Genomic DNA, 19,411 nt, shown 5'->3' on the forward strand with positions numbered 1-19,411 from the left:
GTTAACATGTAAACGGTCTTTCCTTATCAGATATGCGTTGTTTAGTTACTAAAATCTCGAATATTCCTCTTATCTTTAATTTTGTATTTTTCGTCATATAGATACTGTATTGTAGATTATTTTTCAAGGAAGATATCATTTTTTTATGTTTGTGTTTAACGTTCCTTTATGACACAACTGATTCTTTTAATATGTAAAGAACAAACAATGGACGTGCCTTTAGGAAAAACGCTTAAATGTTGCTCAAGAATGCATTTGTAAAAGTTAACAATAAACTGCTGGTTCATCTGATTATTCCCATTGTTGCCTCACTTGCTGTTGTTAATTTCTACCACGTGTGGGTGTAGAAATATAAATAAAGATACTTCGTAGGCAATAGCTGTATGACGGATATATAACAATTTTGCACATCTTCAATGAACGAGATTTCTTAAAGCAAAACACACAATTTTTAAATTTATCATCAATTTTTAATTTTAGTTCCATTGTCCTTTAAAGTTTTTCATTGCTCTGGTTCATCCTGTAATTCTGTTTACATATGTTTTATATCACTTTTACGTCATTTTATCGATATTTTCCGGTTATTTTAGTGGTAATTTTACAGCTATTTTAAATCATACATAACTGAGCCTTAACGTTACAGGTATTTTTTATATTCGTAAACTGAATGAATTCTCACTAGGGGGAACTGCCTCCCCCCCCCCCTCCCCCCTGTGGGTGCCACTGATCCGAACGTTGAGATTTGAGCGTGGCAGTTCCTGACGTCATAGCGTGGAACAGCTCGTTCGGGAGTCTTTCCGAACGTGCAGAGCAATATCTGGCATGTCACATATTCTGAGCGTGCGTCTGAGCGTTGACCAATGAGGTGGTAGAACGCCACCTACGTCACACGCACGCCGTCTCCCTACAGTATAGAGCTGTGAGGCGCCATATTGGCATTCATTTCAAGTCTGTATGTATATATGTCGTTTCTGAGCACCAGCAAATTGAGAATCACTGGAAAACCCGTTGTTAACTCTGTGATTTATTCGAATAAAATAATGAGAAACATCATTTTATCGAGCTGCAGGATGTGTACGGGTAGGGAGACAACCCCACGAATCGATGGACCCTGCATGTCAGCACGGGACTGTTCAAGCTGGTGGAGGTTCTGTGCGTGTGCGTGTGCAGGTGGAGCGATACGGGTCCCTGATACATGTAGATACGACTCTGAACATGATTAGGCATTTCTGGGATACCTTGCAGCGCGCTGTTCAGAAGAGATTTCCACCCCGTCGTCCTCTTACGGATTTATGGACAGCCCTGCAGGATTCATGGTGTCGTTTCCATCCATCACTACTTCAGACATTAGTCGGGTACATGGAACGTCGTGTTGCGGCACTTGTGCATGCTCGCGAGGGCCCTGCACGATATTATGCAGGTGTACTACACTACTGGCCATTAAAATTGCTACACCACATAGATGACGTGATACAGACGCGAAATTTAACCGGCAGGAAGAAGATTTTGTGATATGCGAATGATTAGCTTTTCAGAGCATTCACACTATTTGGCGCCGGTGGCGACACCTACAACGTGCCGACATGAGGAAAGTTTCCAACCGATTTCTCATACACAAACAGCAGTTGACCGGCGTTACCTGGTGAAACGTTGTTGTGATGCCTCGTTTAAGGAGGAGAAATCGTACCATCACGTTTCCGACTTTGATTAACGTCGGATTGTAGCCTATCGCGATAGCGATTTATCGTATCGCGACATTGCTGCTCGCCTTGGTCGAGATCCAATGACTTTTAGCAGAATATGGAATCGGTGGGTTCAGGAGGGTAATACGGAACACCATGCTGGATCCCAACGGCCTCGTATCACTAGCAGTCGAGATGACAGGCATCTTATCCGCGTGGCTGTAACGGATCGTGCAGCCACGTCTCGATCCCTGAGTCAACAGATGGGGACGTTTGCAAGACAACAACCATCTGCACGAACAGTTCGAAGACGTTTGCAGCAGCATGATTGCTTGGACGGTTCTGTGTGTCGTGTAGTTAGTTTAATGTTGTCCTCGGAAGACCTGCGGGAACAGCACGTAGGGAGTTACAGTACATTCCTAGATTCGTTACTTAAAATTCCTACCTGCAGCTTTGTAAGTATGCTTTCACCGGATAGTTAGCATATTTCTTCAAGTGCCTCCCAATTCAGTTTCTTTAGCATCTCCGTAACACTCTCTCAGGTGTCATGCTTTATGTCTTCCCCGACGGCGATGGCAATTCCCGTGTCAGAAGGCCAGAATCATGCTACACTGGTGTGATAGAGAACTCAAGTTGATGTCGCTCGTGCGAAACTCAGGTTGGTTGGTTGATCTGGGGCAGGGGACTAAATAAAGAGGTCGTCGGTCGCCTCGGATTAGGTAAGGATGGCCGTGCTCTTTCAATGGAACCATCCCGGCATTTGTCTGAAGCGGTTTAGGGAAAGTACGAAAACCTGTTCCCTCCCCCCCCCCCCCCCCCCTCCCGGTAGCTGAGTGGTCAGCGTGACAGACTGTCAATCCTAAGGGCCCGGGTTCGATTCCCGGCTGGGTCGGAGATCTTCTCCGCTCAGGGACTGGGTGTTGTGTTGTCCTAATCATCATCATTTCATCCCCATCGACAAGCAGGTCGCCAAAGTGGCGTCAAATCGAAAGACCTGCGCCAGGCGAACGGTCTACCCGACAGGAGGGAGTAGCCACACGACATTTCATTTTTTTACGGAAAACCTAAGTTAGGATGGCCGGACGCGGGCTTCAACCGTCGTCCTCCCGAGTGCAAGTCCAGTGTGCTAACCACTACGCCACTTCCCTCCGTGTCCGAAACTCGGCTTCTCCTTTTCTCACACGATATCCTACAAACTATGGATGGAGCGCAACAGGCAGATTCCATACTCCTAGATTTCAGAAAAGCGTTTGACACGCTGCCGCACTGCAGACTGCTGACGAAGATCCGAGCATATAGATTAGGCTCCCTCACATGTGAGTGGCTCGAAGACTTGTTCAGTAATAGAACCGAGTACGTTGTCCTCGACGGCGAGTGTTCAGCACCAGGAATACCTCAAGGAACTGTGACAGGACCAATCTTATTCTCCGTATACATAAATGACCTGGCGAACTGGGTGAACAGCAACGTGGTGTTACGGGAACGTGTCGTCAATAAGTGACTGTAGGAGGACACAAGATGACTTACAAGGGGACCATCAGAAGCGTAAATAACGGATTTTGATGGGCCTCTGCGCGCTGTAACACGCGTAACGTTAGCCATGTTCCAACAAAGTCAGCGTAGCGCAGCGGTTAAGATCTACAGCTATTACGCTGTAGGTACCGTGTTCGAGTCCTTTCCGTGTTTTTGCTTTCTTTTTAATCAGAACAGTCCGACATTTTTCCTTTTTGTTTCACAGAATATCAAGAAACAGTGTAAATTGTGTGAAATTATTAAGGAGTTTAAACTGTGTGGGCTAGATCAAACAGAATGCGGAGTGTCCCTGAGGACATCCCGTGCGAACTCTGTGTATCGCCCCGGTCACCGCCTTTTATTTGGTTACGGCGATATAGTTTCATAATACACACAGTTCGCATCACGGACAGTTCTCTGTGTATTATGAGCATGTGTCGTCATGGTCAAACAAACGCCGGTGACATAGCTCCTAAACCGCTAGTTTGCATTTTTCTTCAACGACCGTTGCTCGCAAAGCGTTGTTAGTGCCGTGAGTGTTCGAAGAATACAGTGAAATGGGCGACCCAAGTGTGTCTACAGAAGTGCAGCTAGAAGAATACACATCAAAAGTAGAGGAGTTGAATGAACAACCGAGAGGTGAAATCACAAACGCCATCAAATACGCCGAAAAGTTGCTTCGTGATTTAAATCACAAATACACCGCCCAGCACTATTTCTACTAATTAATTTGCAATTGGCAATGAGATATGTATCGCAATACAAGACCTGTTGGTCGAGAGACGGATCATCGATGGCGATGAATTGATAAACATAAACGAAGAAGACCGAGTGCCCGAATATGAGGCGGAAAGTTTCACTTTTGTGTGGATGTTCTCCATCTTGCCGACGAATTCGCACATGAACCAGTAGATAACGTGCCTCTATCCTACAAAGAACGAGCAGTCCCTCTTGCAGTTGCTCATCCGAAATGAAGCCTAAAAGAGCTTGCATTCCCATAGCGTCTCTCGATTAAAACACAAATCAATGCTATGTCGATAGAAAGAGGATGTGAAACGTGGTGGCACCCGCCGAGATAAATGGAACACTATCGATCGTGAGACGTCTGAACGGTTCGTCGAAGCGAGATTCAGAATTTGGAACAGGTAAATCATATCAAAACATATGTCAAACACATTGTAACAAAGTTAGCAGGTGACAACCAGAACTTCTAGTTGGTGCGATGAATGTCAGTTTGCTCTACATGTAGAAAAATTAATGCGGGTGAGCAAGAAAAACAATAGTGTAACGTTCGAATACGGCATTAATAGCCTGCTTCTCGACTCAGTCACATTGATTTAACATCTAGGCGTAACTTTGGAAAGGACACACACCAAAAAGGTTTCACATCACCTCGGTTCCTAGAGTTCCGGAACCTGTTCAGAAAATTGGAATAGAGATAACATAAACATCATTTCCGCCATTTTTATTGATCATGAAAATCACACATTGGATGTTGTACCATCATACAGCGAGACCTTCAGAGGTGGTGGTCCAGACTGCTGAACACACCGGTACCTCTAATACCCAGGAGCATGTTCTCTTGCATTGATGCATACCTGTATTCGTCGTGGCGTACTGTCCACAAGTTCATCAAGGCACTGTAGGTCCAGATTGTCCCACTCCTCAACAGCGATTCGGGGTAGGTCCCTAAGAGTGATCACGTCGTCCATAAACCGCCCTTTTCAATCTATCCCAGGCATGTTCGATAGGGTTCATGTCTGGAGAACATGCTGGTCACTCTAGTCGAGCGATGCCGTTATCCTGGAGGAATTCACAAGACGTGCACGTTAGGGGCGCGAATTGTCGTCGACGAAGACGAGAGCCTCCCCAATATGCTGCCGATATGGCTGTGCTATCGGTCGGAGGATGGCATTCACGTACCGTGCAGCCGTTACGACGCCTTCCATGACCACCAGCGGCGAACCTCCATCTTGCTGCACTCGCTGGACAGTTTGTCTAAGGTGTTCAGCCTGACCGGGTTGCCTCCAAACACGTCTCCGACGATTGTCTGGTTGAAGGCATAAGCGACATTCATCGGTGAAGAGAACATGATGCCAATCCTGAGCAGTCCATTCGGCATGTTGTTGGGCCCATCTGTATCGCGCTGCATGGTGTCGTGGTTGCGATGATGGACCTCGCTATAGACGGCGGGAGTGAAGCTGCACATCATGCAGCCTATTGCGCACAGTTTGAGGCGTAATACGACGTCCTGTGGCTGCACAATAAGAATTACTCAACATGGTGGCGTTGTTATCAGGGTTCCTCCGAGCCATGATCCGTAGGTAGCGGTCATCCACTGCAGTAGTAGCCCTTGGCCGGCCTGAGCGAGGCATGTCATCGAGAGTTCCTGTCTCTCTCTATCTCCTCCATGTCCGAACAACATCCTTTGGTTCACCGAGACGCCTGCACACTTCCCTTGTTGAGAGCCCTTCCTGGCACAAAGTAACAATGCGGACGCGATCGAACCGCGATATTGACCGGCTAGACATGGTTGAACTTCACACAACACGAGCCGTGTATCTCCTTCCTGGTGAAAGACTGGAACTGATAGGCTGTCGTACCCCCTCCGTCTAATACGCGCTGCTCACTCATGGTTGTTTACATCTTTGGGCGGGTTTATTGACATCTCTGAACAGTCAAACGGACTGTGTCTGTGATACAATATCCACAGTCATGTCTGTCTTCAGAAGTTCTAGGAACCGGGGTGATGCAGAACTTTTTTTGATGTATGCAGAATAAGTGGGTCAGGTTTGTAGTAGGGAACACGAGTGGTCGACTTTGGTTCATTGTGAGAATTTTAGAAAAGTGTAGCTCATCTATAAAGAAGACGGCGTATAAAAACCTGGTGCGACACATTCTTGAGTACTGGTCGAGTGTTTGAGATCTCCACCAGGTCAGATGAAAGACATCGAAGCAATTCAGAGGCGGGCTGCCAGATTTGTTACCGGAAGGATCGATCAGCACGCAAGTATTACGGAGATGCTCCGCGAACTCAAATGGGAATCCCTGGAGGGAAAGCAACGTTCTTTTCGAGGAAAACTATTGAGAAAATTTAGAGAACCGAAATTTGAAGCCGGCCGGAGTGGCCGTGCCGTTCTAGGAGCTACAGTCTGGAGCCGAGCGACCGCTACGGTCGCAGGTTCGAATCCTGCCTCGGGCATGGATGTGTGTGATGTCCTTGGGTTAGTTAGGTTCAATTAGTTCTAAGTTCTAGGCGACTGATGACCTCAGAAGTTAAGTCGCATAGTGCTCAGAGCTATTTTTTTGCAATTTCAGCTGATTGCAGAACGATTATATTGCCACCAACGTACATTTCGCGCAAGCACCACGAAGATAAGAGAAATTAGGGTTCGTAAGGAGGATTACAGACAGTCGTTTTGCCCCTCTCTATTTGAGAGTGGAACAGGAAAGGAAAAGACTAGTAGTGGTACGTGGTACCCTCCAACTTACACCGTGCGGTAGCTTCCGGAGTATCGATGCAGATGTAAATGTAGAAGTAGTCGGCTTTGCCATCAAATTCGTCTGTTCTGAATCTAATAGAACACATCCGGGACACTATCGCGCAGCAGCACCGAGCCACACCCACCGGCCTGAAATTTACGGGAATAGCTTGACCTGTGTATAGACACGCGGTACCACATACCTCTGGAGGATGATGATGATGATGTTGGTTTGTGAGGCGCTCAACTTCTTGTCATCAGCGCCCGTACAAGTTCCCAATCTTTTTAGTTCCAATCTCGCCACTTTCCGAGTGATGATGAGATGATGATAACACAGACACCCAGTCCCCGGCCGGGAAAGTCCTCGACCCGTCCGGGAATCGAACACAGGACCCCGTGATCCAGAGGCAGCAACGCCAGCCACTAGGTCACAAGCTGCGGACATACCTCTGGACGTCCTGCGTTCTGTTAAGCAAGTGGTCATAATATTTTGGCTTATTGGTGTACATCCCTGCAAAAAACTGTGCACTCCGTGGTAGAGCGTACTTGGCAGCGATATTAGCGATTTTCTGTCACATTCAGTTCGCGTTTTCGAGCCTGTCTATACAGGATGTCTCTTCGCTCTGTGTGGAAAATCTAACGATTTACGTATGATGCTGGAGGTGTCAAATTTTCTGGGAAGCCGCAAAAACATAAAGCTAATTCTTATAGAAAATATAAGTCTCTACGTGATTCTGAACCATGTTGTCCTTCTTTGTAGACAGCAGGCCTTACTGGGTAGTGCACAATCTTACGCAATCCCAGATACCTCTTATCTAATATAAATGTTACAATACACCTCAGGAAAGCAACGAAGAACATGTCAAGTCCGTGCCGCGCAGAATCATGGAGTATTGCGTCTCCAAAGTGGACCAACACATTGTTAAGCAGGTGGCCATAATCAGACCTTGTGTGTATGTATATTTCAGTAAAGACATAATCGAGTTGCTTCGTCCATAAGAAGAGTGCTTCATGTACACTGGATAACAAGTTTCAGTAGTGAACCAGATGAAAAAAACTCGTAAATTTGGGAACATTGTACTTGCTCCAGGCTTGAGCAATAAAGCTACGGCCGATTGTAGTCGAGCTAGTGGGGATCTCAATATCCTGCATGCATTTTCTGAATACAGACAATAGATTTATAGAAATCTTTTGACAATCCGTACTAGAATACACCTCTCGGAATTCTGAAGCTCATTCCATCAAATACAAGTAGAGGAAGGTGGCAACGGCGAGGAGACAGCATTTATAAAATTGGAAGGACAGGAAAGAGAAGCTGTAGCAGAGAAAGCAGGATGACAGGTTTGCAGCCTTTCCTTGATGTGATTCAGTATCTTCATTTAACAAGCTTTGAAGGAATTCAGGAAGAAATTTGGAGAATTAGTTAACGTTGATGGAGAAGAAATAAAATTTTTAAGGTTTACATTGTACACTGCGGTGGCAATAGCCATAGGATATCTCCTAATATCGCGTCGGATTGGCTGGAATAGTGCAGCAAGTCACCTGCAGAAATATTGAGCCACGCTGCCTCTACAGCCGTCCATAATTGCGAAAGTGTTGCCGGTGCAGGATTTTGGGCCCAAACTGACCTCTCTATTATGACCGGTAAATGTTCGATAGGACTCATGTCGGGCGATCTGGGTGACCATACCGTTCGTTCGAACTGTCCAGAATGTTCTTCAAACCAATCGCGAACTACTGTGGCCGGTTGACATGACATCATTGTTTGTAAGCATGGATTGCTGGAAATGGTCTCCAGTTAGCCGAACATAGCTATTTCCAGTCAACGATCGGCTCAGTTGGACCAGGCGACACAGTCTATTTCGCGTAAATACAGCCCACACTATTATGGAGCTAGTTTGCAGAATGCCTCGTTGACAGCTTGGGTCCATGGCGTCGTAGGGTCTGCAGCACACTCGAACCCTACAAGAAATCGGGACTCATTTAACCAGTCTACGGTTTTCCAGTCTGCTAGCGCCGAACCGATATGGTCGCCAGGCCAAGCGAGGCACGGCGAACGCTGTCGTACTGTTAGCAAAGGCAATCGTGTCGGTCGTCTGCAACCATAGCCCACTAACACCAAATTTCGCCTCACTGTCCTCACGCAGTTATTTCACGCATTATTGGTTGTTTGTTAGCACTGACAACTCTACACAAATGACGCTGCCCTCGGTCGTTAAGTGAAGGCCGTTGGCCACTGCGTTGTCCGTGGTAAGGTGATGCTTGAAATTTGGTTTTCTCAGCACACTCGTGACACTATGGATCTCGGAATACTGATTTCCGTAACCTTTTTCTGAAACAGAATGTCTCATGCATCTAGCTCCATGTAGCATTCCTCGTTAAAAGTCTCTTAATTCACGTCGCATGGCCATAATCACGTCGGAAAACTTTTCACATGGATCACGTGAGTACAAAAGGACAGCTCCGCCAGTGCACTGCCCTTTTATATCTTGTGTAGGCGATACTACCGTAATCCGTAGTGTCCATTTGCTGTCCTATGACTTTTGTTATCCCCGTGTAATTCGGTGCCAGATATGGTCGGGACAGCAGCCGGCATAGAGGTTAACAGTACACCTTACCACTTTGACGGAAACAAAGGAATCACCTGCACAAGTTATTATTGCGCCACTTGTGTTCAAAAATGTTCAAATGTGTGTGAAATCTTATGGGACTTAACTGCTCAGATCATCAGTCCCTAAGCTTACACATTACTTAACCTAAATTATCCTAAGGACAAACACACACACCCATGCCCGAGGGAGGACTCGAACCTCCGCGGGGACCAGCCACACAGTCTATGACTGCAGCGCCTAAGACCGCACGGCTAATCCCGCGCGGCTGCGCCAATTTTCTTCAAATTAAAAGCACTCCGTCTTCAGGCCACAAGTGACCCATCGGGACCATCCGACCGCCGTGACATCAGCTGGGGATGCGGATAGGAGGGGCGTGTGGTCAGCACACCGCTCTCCCGGTCGTTACGATGGTTTTCTTAGACCGGAGCCGCTACTATTCGGTCGAGTAGTTCCTCAGTTTGCATCACGAGGCTGAGTGCACCCCGAAAAATGGCAACAGTGCATACCGACCCAGATGGTCACCCATCCAAGTGCAGGCCACGCCGGACAGCGCTTAACTTCGGTGATCTGACGGGAAGCGGTGTATCCACCGAGGCAAGGCCGTTGCCTTCTCTTCAGATTAACCTTCATTAGTAACCACGCTATTGTCTACATTGTGACTGGTTGCTTCAAGGTCACTATATACTTCACATCAATGAAAGTAACGTACTGAAGTAACCGACAGCAATGTGCCAGCAAGGAAGCTTCAGTATAAGCGTACAGTTATTCATTAACAGTTTAGTAGTACTGGCGTACACACCGTCCTGCACAGGCTGTGGTTTCCATCTGCAACGAGGTTGTGCAGTTGCGTCGTATTCAGAGCACTTGCGTCCTCGTCATTTGATGGCCACTCCTATTGGAAATGTAACACTTCACAGGAATCCTCGCCAGGGTCAATTCATCGCAGCTTCCTCGTGCAAAGATGTCACTTTATTGCTGGGATGCTGCGATGGGCACTGAGCTACGGCGGAGCCAATAATCCACACGTTTCTCGCTCTGTGTAATAATTTCCATAATTACCAGGTGCGAAGACGCGGTGGTTATTTCGCTTTCGTTGTGGTTGCCAAACTCAAAAGAACTTGACGCACAGCGAACGTGGGTGAATTGCGACTCACGGACAGATCTGTCACTAGGGTACTAAATGGTCAAGGCAAGGATGCGATGGGGCTCCCGACCGTGACCCAGGAATAAGCTTTAATCGCCGAAACGGTCCGCTGAGAACCAGCCAAAACAGAGCTAACAAATACTACAGAGTAGGAGCACGCAGCTCCGGTACAGTAGCTGCTTGTGGACGCGAAGTCTTCGTTCCTTTCACCACAGAAATGGTATTTATGTTTCGTTTCTTTAATAGTGGCTACCCATGCTTGTAACAGGTTGACTTTCGCTCCCACCTAATGTGTTTGGTCGCACACTTGGGCGGTTACCTACACCCCTGTAGATAAATTCCGAAGTTGTACGCCACAAAAAAAATTACAGAAAGGCTTGAAACATGGACTAACAGACAACAGAATTTATGTACTAAAAGCAGCGAAACTGAGGATATTGGAGCCATAAATGAGGATAACGCAAAGAAAAAAAGATTAGCCAATGGAGATTCTGTTGCTTTTGGTACGTGTATCGTTTATTTCCCGGTATAAGGAGATCTCTGCCACCCACATTTATGCACACTCTAAGAAAGAAAGTCACATCAGGAAGGAATTGTCTGAATGGGATGAAAATAGGTCGATGTGATGTACATGTAGAGAAAAATAAATGTGCTTTTCATTTATTATAATGTTGTTCTACCAAGAACCGACGGAAGATTCAGTTAACATGATAAAAATAAATGACTAAAATTTAAAAAAAAGGATGACTCATTTAGGAGAACGAGTGAGCAAGTCAGTAACGAGTTTGTCCGCCTGTAGTCCTTTAGCCCTTGTTGTTGTTGTGGTCTTCAGTCAAGCAGCTCTCCACGCTACTCTATCCTGTGCTAGCTTCTTCATCTCCCAGTACCTACTGCAGCCTACATCCTTCTGAATCTGTTTAGTGTATTCATCTCTTGGTCTCCCTCTACGATTTTTACCCTCCGCGCTGCCCTCCAATACTACATTGATGATCCCTTGATGCCTCAGAATATGTCCTACCAACCGATCCCTTCTTCTAGTCAAGTTGTGCCACAAATTTCTCTTCTCCCCAAATTTCTATTCAATACCTGCTCATTAGTTATGTGATCTACCCATCTAATCTTCAGCATCCTTCTGTAGCAGCATCACATTACGAAAGCTTCTATTCTCTTCTTGTGTAAACTATTTATCGTCCACGTTTTACTTCCATACATGGCTACACTCCATACGAATACTTTCAGAAACAACTTCCTGACACTTAAATCTATACTCGATGTTAACAAATTTCTCTTCTTCAGAAACGCTTTCCTTACCATTGCCAGTCTACATTTTATATCTTCCCTACTCCGACCATCCTCAGTTATTCTCCGACCATCCTCAGTTATTTTGCTCCCCAAACAGCAAAACTCATTTACTTCTTTAAGCGTCTCATTTCCTAATCTAATACCCTCAGCATCACCCGATTTAATTCGACTACATTCCATTATCCTCGTTCTGCTTTTGTCTATCTTCATCTTGTATCCTCCTTTCCAAGTCACTGTCCATTCCGTTCAGCTGCTCTTGCAGGTTCTGAGCTGTCTCTGACAGAATTACAATGCCATTGGCGAACCTCAAAGTTTTTATTTCTTCTCCATGGATTTTAATTCCTACTCCGAATTTTTCTTTTGTTTCCTTTACTGCTTGCTCAGTATACAGATTTAATAACGTCGGGGAGAGGCTACAACCGTGTCTCACTCCTTTCCCAACCACTGCTTCCCTTTCATGCCCCTCGACTCCTATAACTGCCGTCTGGTTTCTGTACAAATTGTAAATAGCCTTTCGCTCCCTGTATTTTACCCCTGCCACCTTCAGAATTTGAAAGAGAGTATTCCAGTCAACATTGTCAAAAGCTTTCTCTAGGTCTACAAATCCTAGAAACGTAGGTTTGTCTTTCCTTGATCTATTTTCTAAGATAAGTCGTGGGGTCAGTATTGCCTGACGTGTTCCAACATTTCTACGGAATCCAAACTGATCTTCCCCGAGGTCGGCTTCTACCAGTTTTTCCATTCGTCTGTAAAGAATTCGTGTTAGTATTTTGCAGCCATGGCTTATTAAAGTGATAATTCGTAATTTTCACATATGTCGACACCTGCTTTCTTTGGGATTGGAATTATTATATTCTTCTTGAAGTCTTCTTTAGCCCTTATGCAAGCAATTATTCGGCTTGGCAGTGATCGATAGACTTGTTGGATGTCCTCCTGAGGAAAATCGTGTCAGATTCTGTCCGATTGGCTCGTTACATCGTCAAAATCCAGAGCTTTCACCAAACCTTCTCGATTGCGGAGGGATCTAGCAGCCTTCCTGGCCAAGGTGGGTTTTGACAAGCACGAAGCAAGCAGTAGAAACTGTCGTTGCGTGCGGGCGGGCATGATCTTGCTGAAATGTAACCAGAGGATGGCTTGCCACGAAGGGCAACAAAACGGGGCGTAGAAAATCGATTCCTTACCGCTGCGCTGTATGGGTGTTGCGGATGGCAACCACAGGGGTCCTGCTATGAAAAGGAATGGCACCCCAGACCATGTCGGGCTATATGGCGGGCGGCAGTCATCCGAGCGCTGTCAGGGGGGCGGCTCCAGACACATCTTCGGCGTGTAATCTCACTGACTCATGTAGATTCATCTTCCGTAATGAATCCTGCTTCGATATGAGTTCCGATGATCAGCGAAGATGTGTCTGGAGACGCCTCAGAGAGCGGTGGGAACCAACCTGGCTGGCATCCACCATACAGCCCAACAGCCAGGACTGGTGGTCTGGAGTACCACTTCTTTTCGTAACAGGACCCCTCTGATTGTGATCTGCGGCACCCTCACAGCACAGCGGGACGTCGACGATATTCCTCGCTCTGTTTTGTTACCCTTGATAGCGAGCCATCCTCAGGTTACATTTCAGCAAGATAACGCCCACCTGCAAACGGCGAGAGTTTCTACTGCTTGCCTTCGTGCTTGCGAAACTCTACCCTGTCCAGTAAGGTCGCTGGATGTCTCACCGATTAAGAATGTTTAGAGCATTATAGGCAAGGTTCTCCAACCATCTCGGGATTTTGACAATCAAACGCGCCAGTTGGATAGAATTTGGCACAATAACCCTGAGGATCTCGGGATTTTGACAATCGAACGCGCCAGTTGGACAGAATTTGGCACAATAACCCTGCGTAGGACATCTAACAACTCTATCAGGCAATGCCAAGCCGAATAACTGCTCGCCTAAGGGTGAGGCTCAGTTTGTGAAGCTCTTTCTTCTGAATAAATAATCCAATTTTTCTGAAACTGTAATCATTCGTTTTTCTGTACATGTACATCACATATACCGATTTCCGTCCCATTCGCAGAAATCCTTCGTGATGCGTCGTTTTTCGTTTTGTCTTATATTCTATGTGCTTTGCAAGCCAGTGGTCAGTGCATAACGGAGACTAATTTGTACCAGTTTTAGCAAATTATCTGTCGTTTCGCGTATGGAGCGAGGAAAAGAAAAACGAAATTCATTTCTCTATATGAGCCGTTATTTGTGTTGTCTTATTCATACATATTGACAATGCAAGCAATCATATTATATTTCATCGGGACAAGGTCGAGTTTACTTTTGTTCCTGCTGAATATCCGCTGTGCACTGGGTTTCATCGCTTCGACCTGGTCACGTATATATGTAAAAGTACTCCATATGACCGCATCTTGTCCGCAGCTCGTGGTCGTGCGGTAGCGTTCTCGCTTCCCAGGCCCGGGTTCCCGGTTTCGATTCCCGGCGGGGTTACGGATTTTCTCTGCCTCGTGATGACTGGCTGTTGTGTGCTGTCCTTAGGTTAGTTAGGTGTAAGTAGTTCTAAGTTCTAGAGGACTTATGACCATAGATGTTAAGTCCCATAGTGCTCAGAGCCATTTGACCGTATCTTGTTTTTTAATCCTGAATTTTATACACTATCGAATACGTTTCTGAATTCGATCTAGTTGTGCACCTGAATTTGATATTTACAAAATATCGTGTACGAATAAAGCAAGCCGTGTTTCACACGGGTATTATTTCCTGAGCCTGCGCTGACTCTTTGATTCCTACGCATTAAGTAAATTTCCTTATATTGGAAGGGTCAGTTGCCAGTATTTAGAAAACGCGCCTAAATTCAGGAGGACTAAGAAAGTTGGGCCCATTTTTTAGTGCCACCGCGTTGTGTTCACAGCTAGTTTGGTTGCGTACCGCCTGATGGGGATAGTGACATTATTTACTGAACCGTCAGAGCGTATTACGTGTAGCCGGCCGAAGTGGCCGTGCGGTTAATGGCGCTACAGTCTGGAACCGCAAGACCGCTACGGTCGCAGGTTCGAATCCTGCCTCGGGCATGGATGTTTGTGATGTCCTTAGGTTAGTTAGGTTTAACTAGTTCTAAGTTCTAGGGGACTAATGACCTCAGCAGTTGAGTCCCATAGTGCTCAGAGCCATTTTTTTTCGTATTACGTGTACAGCGTCTGTGTTAGAGAGATCGGTTGTGTGTCCAGTTGCAACCAGACGCGTCGCCTGATAGGCAGGGCTGCTAGGCCGCGAGGCGGCGTCCGGTTTCACCCTCTGCCTGCTCTTCATTAACGACACAGCCAGGGTGGACGTAATAATGTAATCATCTCTCTGGTACGGAACACAGACACCAAAACAAGTGTGTGAGGGGAGGGGAGTGGGCGGTTAGGAAACGATTCACTCGTCTACAGGACGGCGACATCGTTAGCAAGTTGCTACGAAATGTAGAGAGAGTTGCGGATGATCGGTATCTGCCGCAAAGGTCGGCAGATCACTTTAAAGGTGTTGTTGTGGTCTTCAGTCCGCAGAGTGCTTTGATGCGCCTCTCCAGGCTAGTCTGTCCAGTAAAAGCCTCACCGGTTCTGTGTAATGCACCACGCGCGCACGCATTTCAACCTCTTTACTGTGTCACATTTAGTTCCCCCTCCGCAATTTCTACCCCCCCCCCCACCCCCCACCCACCCCACCCACCCACTTCTGTTCATTACAGACTGACTGTTTCTTCATGTTTAAAAGTTGTGACACAGTGACGGAACAGTTTTCAGAGATCTAGAAGAAATGATTGCTTTATTATAATTCCAATATCGGATCGCAGTGTTCATTTGTTATCAGGTTATTAATTTCTGCCTCTGTAGCCGTCCATAATTGCGAGAGTGTTGCCGTTGCAAGCGGGAGTGTTGTCGGAGTGGTACTGCATACACGAACTAATCTCTCGATTAGGTCCCATAAATGTTCGGTGGGATTCATATAGGGCGATCTGGGTGGTCAGATTGAAACGAAAAACTACGAAACTCCGTCCTAACAGCCCATGAAGGCCCAACGGGACCGACCGGCTGCCGTGTCATCCTCAGGCCAAGGCGTCACTGGATGCGGATATGGAGAGGCATGTGGCCAGCAAATCGCTCTCCCGCCGTATGTCAGTTTGCGAGACCGGAGCCTCTACTTCTAAATCAAGTAGCTCCTCAGTTTTGCCTCACAAGGGCTGAGTGCACACCGCTTGCCAACAGCGCTCGGCAGACCGGATGGTCACCCATCCAAGTGCTAGTCCAGCCCAACAGCGCTTAACTTCGGTGATCTGACGGGAACCGGTGTTACCACTGCGGCAAGGCCGTTGGCGGGTGGTCAGATCATTCACCCCGAATGTTCTTCAGGCAAACCGCGAACAATAGTGGTCCGATGATGTGGTATCCTTAAATATTCTCTATCGTTTCCATAGTTATTTGGGAACATGACGCCCATGAACGGCTGCAAATAGTCTCCATGTAGGCGAACATAGTCATTTCCAGTCAACGATCGGCTCAGTTGCACCAGAGGACCCAGTCCATTCCATGTAAACACAGCCCACACCATTATGGAGCCACCAACAGCTTGCACAGAGCCTTATTGACAACTTCGTTTCATGGCTAGCATCAGCTCTTACCAACTGAAATCGGGACTCATATCACCAGGCCACGGTTTTCCTGCCGTCTAGGCTCCAACCCATTATGGTCACGAGCCCAGGAGGGGCGTTGCAGGCGATGTCGATCGTGCTGTTAGCAATGGCACTCACGCAAGTCGTCTACTGTCGTAACCCACTAACGCCAAATTTTCCCACATTGCCCCAACGGATGCGTTCGTCGTACGTCCCACGTTGATTTTTGCGCATATTTCACGCAGTGTTGCTTGTCTCTTCACCCTGACAACTCAACGCCAACGCCGCTGTTCTCAGTCGTTAATTGAAGGCCATCTGCCACTGCGTTGTCCGTGGTGAAAGGTGATGCCTGTAAGTGCTATTCTCAGCACGCTCTCGACACTGTGGATCTCGGAACATTGAATTCCCTAACGATTTCTGAAATTGAATATCCCATATGCCTAACTCCAAATACCACTTCGCGTTTAATGTCTGTTCATTCCCTTCGTGCGGCCATACAACTTCATCTACATACATACACCACAATCCACCATACGGTGCGTGGCGGAGGGTACCTCGTACCACAACTAGCATCTTCTCTCCCTGTTCCACTCCCAAACAGAACGAGGGAAAAATGACTGCCTATATGCCTCTGTACGAGCCCTAATCTCTCTTATCTTATGTGGTCTTTCCGCGAAATATAAGTTGGCTGTAGTCCGCCTCAAATGCTGGTTCTCTAAATTTCCTCAGTAGCGATTCACGAAAAGAACGCCTCCTTTCCTCCAGAGAATCCCACCCGAGTTCCTGAAGCATTTCCGTAACACTCGCGTGATGATCAAACCTACCAGTAACAAATCTAGCAGCCTGCCTCTGAATTGCTTCTATGTCCTCCCTCAAACCGACCTGATAGGGATCCCAAATGCTCGAGCAGTACTCAAGAATAGGTCGTATTAGTGTTTTATAAGCGGTCTCCTTTACAGATGAACCACATCTTCCCAAAATTCTACCAATGAACAGAAGACGAATATCCGCCTTCCCCACAACCGCCATTACATGCTTGTCCCACTTCATATCGCTCTGCAATGTTACGCCCAAATATTTAATCGGCGTGACTGTGTCAAGCGCTACACTACTGATGGAGTATTCAAACATTACGGGATTCTTTTTCCTATTCATCTGCATTAATTTACATTGATCTATATTTAGAGTTAGCTGCCGTTCTTTATACCAATCACAAATCCTGTCCAAGTCATCTTGTATCCTCCTACAGTCACTCAGCGACGATACCTTCCCGTACACCACAGCATCATCAGCAAATAGCCACACATTGCTATCCACCCTATCCAAAAGATCATTTATGTAGATAGAAAACAACAGCGGACCCACCACACTTCCCTTGGGCACTCCAGATGATACCCTCACCTCCGATGAACACTCACCCTCGAGGACAACGTACTGGGTTCTATTACTTAGAAAGTCTTCGAGCCACTCACATATTTGGGAACCAATCCCACATGCTCGTACCATAGTTTGCAGTGGGGCACCGAATCAAATGCTTTCCGGAAGTCAAGGAATATGGCATCCGTCTGATACCCTTCATCCATGGTCCGCAAGATACCATGCGAAAAAAGGACGAGTTGCGTTTCGCAGGAGCTATGCTTTCTAAAGTCGTGCTGATGCATGGACAGCAACTTCTCTGTCTCAAGGAAATTCATTATATTCGAACTGAGAATATGTTCGAGAATACTGCAACAAACCGGTGTTAAGGATATTGGTTTGTAATTTTGAGGATCCGTCCTTCTACCCTTCTTATATACAGGCGTCACCTGCGCTTTTTTCCAGTCGCTCGGGACTTTACGTGGGGAGGAGATTCGTGACAAATGCAAGCTAAGTAAGGAACCAATGCAGTAGAGTACTCTCTGTAAAACCACGTCGGAAACTTTTTCCAATGAATCACGTCGGTACAAATGACAGCTGCGAAACTGCACTGCCCTTTTATACGTTGTGTTCGCGATACTACCGCCGTGTGTGTGTGTGTGTGTGTGTGTGTGTGTGTGTGTGTGTGTGTGTGTGTGTGTGTGCGCGCGCGCGCGCATATCGCTATCCGATGACTTGTGTCACCTCGGAGCGTATTGCGTTGCAGCGGCAAGAAACGTGCCTTGCATCAAAGCCCGCTAGATGTCGCCGCTGCACTTCAGTTTACTCGACTTAAAAAGGAGTACGTTCCTTATGTTCGAGGACATAAAAACTTTGTTCACATTTTATAAAAGGAAATACAGAAGATAGAACGGAAATGCTGTTGCTTACACTTCATGCAACAAAATTTAATGCGAAAGGGTGCTTTATTAAAACAAATAACTACGTTAGAACTTTACATAATCTCTTTACACAGTCGAAACAATGTAATTGCAGAACGAAATACAGCTCACTAGTGAAAACATTATCAGATGTGAACAATGCGCTCACGCATCGCGCTCAAATTGTAAGTAGGCTGTTTAGGTTTTTATGTTGGTAACGCCACGTAATGTTTTTATGTTGGTAACACCATGTGGCGCTCTGTATGAAAATCACTGACTGTGCTGTGTGCAATCTGTGGCTGGTTGGCATTGTTGGAATATTCGCTATTGTAGTGTTGGGCAGTTGGATGGTAACAGCGTGTAGCTTTGTGCAGTTGGAGGTGAGCCGCCAGCAGTTGTGGATGTGGGGAGAGAAATGAGGCAATTCTGACGTTACGGCTAATAATGGAAGCAAGGCTAAAGAAAAATCAAGACACTTTCATAGGATTTGTCGACCTGGAAAAAGCGTTCGACAATATAAAATGGTGCAAGCTGTTCGAGATTTTGAAAAAAGTAGGGGTAAGCTATAGGGAGAGACGGGTTATATACAATATGTACAACAACCAAGAGGGAATAATAAGAGTGGACGATCAAGAACGAAGTGCTCATATTAAGAAGGGTGTAAGACAAGGCTGTAGCCTTTCGCCCCTACTCTTCAATCTGTACATCGCGGAAGCAATGATGGAAATAAAAGAAAGGTTCAGGAGTGGAATTAAAAT

General features: G+C 46.4%; 1 pseudogene; it reads right to left on the minus strand.

Moving 5' to 3' along the window:
- Positions 1-15,964: 15,964 nt before the first annotated feature.
- Positions 15,965-16,082, minus strand: LOC126438129 (5S ribosomal RNA; annotated as a pseudogene).
- Between the last annotated feature and the right edge of the window lie 3,329 nt (positions 16,083-19,411).

The sequence above is a fragment of the Schistocerca serialis genome, unplaced genomic scaffold, assembly GCF_023864345.2.
Source record: "Schistocerca serialis cubense isolate TAMUIC-IGC-003099 unplaced genomic scaffold, iqSchSeri2.2 HiC_scaffold_1260, whole genome shotgun sequence".
In the NCBI taxonomy this organism is placed as follows: domain Eukaryota; kingdom Metazoa; phylum Arthropoda; class Insecta; order Orthoptera; family Acrididae; genus Schistocerca; species Schistocerca serialis.